The 4,303-nt window shown below is 54.1% G+C and overlaps 2 non-coding genes across 2 annotated transcripts; both read right to left on the reverse strand.

Moving 5' to 3' along the window:
• Positions 1 to 984: 984 nt before the first annotated feature.
• On the reverse strand, positions 985 to 1,057 carry TRNAK-CUU. Its single transcript has one exon. It is a non-coding gene; the product is annotated as a tRNA-Lys (tRNA).
• A 1,804-nt stretch (positions 1,058 to 2,861) lies between these two features.
• On the reverse strand, positions 2,862 to 2,933 carry TRNAP-AGG. Its single transcript has one exon. It is a non-coding gene; the product is annotated as a tRNA-Pro (tRNA).
• Positions 2,934 to 4,303: the final 1,370 nt, after the last annotated feature.

A 4,303-nucleotide genomic window follows, 5' to 3' on the forward strand; every position in this document is an offset into this window, starting at 1 on the left:
CCACCTCCCGTCCCCCTACCCCAGGTCTCGATAAAATAAAAAACAAAGGACCTCAGGACCCAGTTTGAGCCTTTTCAACATTTCTTTTTATTCCCTCCTAGGGTGTCGGGTTTCCCTTGGAAATCAGAGTTGTCAGCGGTTCTCAAACCTCTACAAAAAAGAAATATTTTGTGAAAAAGTAAGAGCTCAAAAGGCCAGGCGCGGTGACCCAGGCCTGTAATCCCAGAACTTTGGGAGGCCGAGGCAGGCGGATCACGAGGTCAGGAGATGGAGACCATCCTGGCTAACACAGTGAAACCCCGTCTCTACTAAAAATACAAAAAATTATCCGGGCGTGGTGGCAGGCGCCTGTAGTCCCAGCTACTCGGGAGGCTGAGGCAGGAGAATGGCGTGAACCCGGAAGGCAGAGATTGCATTGAGTCCAGATAGCGCCACTGCACTCCAGCCTGGGCGACCGAGCCAGACTCGACAGAGTCTCAAAAAATGAGCAGAAGGGCTCCTCTGGGTTTTGAACCCGGGACCTCTCGCACCCTAAACGAGAATCATATCCGTAGACCAACGAGCCACGGTAGTGATAGACTTACTTTTCTTTGGGGCAGTGGTGGAGTACTTGGAGCAGTACAGCTGAAGCCGGCGAAAGCAAAGGGAGAGAAGACTGGGATTGCAGGCTTGCTGGAAAGGGGTAAATTCAACAGCGGGTGGGCCAGCGCCCGGGCACCTCCCCGCACCGCACAAAGTGGGGAGAGGCCCCTGCGCCCCTCGTACCCATCCTGTGGCCCCTCCGTTCTCACCCCCGGCTGGCAACCAGCCAATCCCGGTGCTGCCTTTGGTCACTTCACGGACAATCCTCGCTGCTGCGAGCGCGCGGGGACCAAAATTCAATGATTGAGGGGATACCATCACAGAGCGCGATGCGGCACCTAGCAGTGTTCATTAAACGCTGGCTGTTTCCAGAACTCCAAGGTAGCAAGGAAGAAAACAAGTCGCCCAACGTGGGGCTCGAACCCACGACCCTGAGATTAAGAGTCTCATGCTCTACCGACTGAGCTAGCCGGGCTCCCTTATGAATGCTTTATGTCTAGTAATTGGCGGGGTGGCATGAGAATAGTAGAAACTAAGTGACATAATGAATCAAACCCAGAAATCAGGGCGACTGGGGGTCCCCCACAACAGTTTCAGTTCCGCACCGATGCCCCCGCCGGTGTAAGACTTCGCTCACCACTCTGCGATCTCCCATAAATGCGGATGACCCGCCAGAGGCTCCTTCCCCACCGCTCCGGCATAAATCTGTATTCTCTGCCGTCCGCTGAAATGTCCTCCTTTCAGAAAGAGAAAAAACATACCCATACTGCACGCACCTAAAAGAGTCAATGACAACCTCTTTTTTGAGACCACTCGAATTACAGGAACAGGAGAGTTCTGCTGTGTGTACGGCAAATGAACCCATCCTCAGAGATGCAGACAAAATGCCTGAAGCTCACTTGGAGCTCGCAGAAGCCCCCGCAGGTGCCGCTCCGCACTGTAACCTACTCTGACGTGCATCTAGCTGTTCCATTTCCATTACTGTGTGCTTTTATATCTAGAACTATTTGGTTCTTTTTTCAAACTAGAAGGTTGAAAGGAGAGCATTTTACATAGGTCCTGTTGTCAAAGATTATTTTATTTATTGCCTTTCATAAGGATAATTGTATTACAATCTTCCTAATACTCTGCATCTAAAATGTTTGCAATTTTGCTTCTGTTGTCTACTGTTGATGACTTGTTGTTCATGATACCTTGTTTTGCTTGCTTTTTTTTTTTTTTTTTTTTTTTTTACTAGAGACGGAGTCTCACCTTCTCACCCAGCAGGCTGGGGTACACTGGCGCCATTTCGGCTCACTGCAACCTCTGTCTCCCGGGTTCAAGCGATTTTCCTGCCTCAACCTCCCTAGTAGCTGGGGTTACAGGCGCCTGCCACCATGCCCGACTAATTTTTGTATTTTTAGTAGAGACAGGGTTTTATCGTGTTGGCCAGGATGGTCTCAAACTCCTGACATCAGGTGATTCACCCGCCTCAGCCTCCCAAAGTACTGGGATTTCAGGCATGGGCCACCGCACCCGGCCTCTTTGTGCTGGGTCCATTTTCCTTGTAAATTTCTTTGATTCTTGGTTGAGAGTATGTTCTCAAACCCAGAGTTCCAAACAAAAATGAAGTCCCTGCCAATAGAATCTGTCCTCAGAGTAGATCAGAGGAGGCCCCAGTCCTGATGGGTGCTGGGACTCAGGACCAGGTACCCGGGCTCCAGGGTTCAGTCCGTACTCCTTCCAAAACTAGGACAGGGGAGCAGAGCAGCCCCAGGAGGCTACAGGCAGGTGAGGAGTGATGGGATGTCGGGAGGGAGAGGCCTCTGGACCCCACATACAAACGCCCATATCCCATCTCCTCTGCTCAAGTGTCCGGCTCCCTCTCTCCTTAAGACTGTGACTGCTAGAGCCCGGGATAGTGGGTGGGAGTCCCAGACTGGACCTTTTAAGGCGTCTGACTGTGAAGATTCGGCTCTTACTGTATATAGGGACTTGTCTCTTCTTCAGTGCCTTGAGTTTGCACTGACAGAAGTAACAAAAAAACAAAACAAAACAAAAAACCACCGAAAACCAAACAAAGGACAAAAAATAGCTTGTCAAAAGGGCTCTGGCAACACTGGTGACAGAACTCTAGATGAATTTTAAGAAGAGGTAGTAAGATAGTAGGCGGCGTCAACATAGCTTGAGACCTTTGTACAAATTACCTTTGAAGGGCGTCCGTGTCTAGCGCTGAGGTCTCTAGGCCGAGCGGAATCTAAAAAAGAGCAGGAAACGACTTTTCCCCTGGACCAAAAGCCGGGCTCGTCCGGGATTTGAACCCGGGACCTCTCGCACCCTAAGCAAGAATCATACCCCTAGACCAACGAGCCCCACAACTTATAGTGTAAGGTTATCTTTGTGGGCGTCATAGCATCCTGGGGGCGGCAGGGGCGGACCCAGCAGAACCCCAGTGAGTAAACTCTTATTTCAGACCTGCCTGGAAGGGGCAATTTCAAGGGCAGATGGACGTGGCGGGAGCCCAGAGCCCCGGCCCCTCCTCCGCACCGGACAAAACGGGGAGCAGCCCTGGCTCTCCGACAATCCGAGAGCTCCCTGGGTCCTCGCCCGCCGCCACCACTCGGCCCTGGGCTGGGGATTCCGCGTCTGAGCGCAGAGCAGTGAGGAGCTCTAGCTTCCGCAGGACATGGGAACCTTCCAATAGCAGGCAGCGGCTGCGCTGAGGGTCTGCGAGCCGCGATCACTGGATGCCCGCCTTGGAAACGCTGCAGTCCCTCAGCGTGGCACCAATGCGTGTTCAATAAAGGCCTGCCGAGTGCACGAGGCACCAGCCACCAGGCCCCCTACCTCGCCGCACCCCTCGCTTCTCCGGCTCCGGTCCCCACTTCTCCCCAAGGAAGCCAAAACCCAGAAAGCGAACTTCTCACGTGGGCCTCCAACCCTAAAGGATAACGCTGAGAGTCTCTTTGCTCCACCGACTAAACCAGCCCCGCAGCGCCCGCCTGACCTCAAGCTCCCAGGATGGCTGAGCCCTCGGAGAAGACGGCTTAGGCCACCATTGACACTGCGCACTACGGGCGATTCAGCGATCCGCCCCCTTGACCTTCACTGGGGGGAGCTGGCGAGACCTCCTGTTCCCAGGACGTGAGGAGGAGGAAGAATGAAGCCCGTGGGGCAGCAGGCGTCTGGCGTCGGTTCCGGGGCACCCTTTACTGGCACTCTGCCCTGCCCTGCATCCAGATTTCACCTGATTCTCCAGAATCCGGCAGATCTGGGCTAAAAGGGGCTCCCCGTCCCCTCCAGATTCAAGCTGCGAATTTCCTGGCTCTCAGTGGGAAGGCCCCGGGGTCTGGGCGTGGAGACAGGGGCCGAGACCCCCACCCCGCCAGGGCCCACTGAAGTGCTGGCCGCGGATGCCCAGTCTTCCCCTCCTCCCTCCTCTCACTCACTCCCCTTCCTTCTCCCCCGCTTCCCGTGTTCTCCCCTTTTCCGAATAAACTGAAATTTTAAGCGGAGTAGGGCTCACCTGGGACTGGAGCCGCCATAGTTTGGAATCCTAGAAAAAATTTATGCCCCTGGAGCGACCAATGAGCCCGGCGCATTCTTCCTTATTCTAAATAACCTCCTTATAAATAACCTCCTCCTGCTGCTCGGGGTCGTCTCCTTTAACAGTGGTTGCAGCAGTTGGCCGCCCTGGATCCCATTTCAGCAAGGCGAGCGATTCAGGCCCGTCCGTCCGCGT

Source organism: Mandrillus leucophaeus, unplaced genomic scaffold (assembly GCF_000951045.1).
Source record: "Mandrillus leucophaeus isolate KB7577 unplaced genomic scaffold, Mleu.le_1.0 Scaffold240, whole genome shotgun sequence".
Lineage (NCBI taxonomy): Eukaryota > Metazoa > Chordata > Mammalia > Primates > Cercopithecidae > Mandrillus > Mandrillus leucophaeus.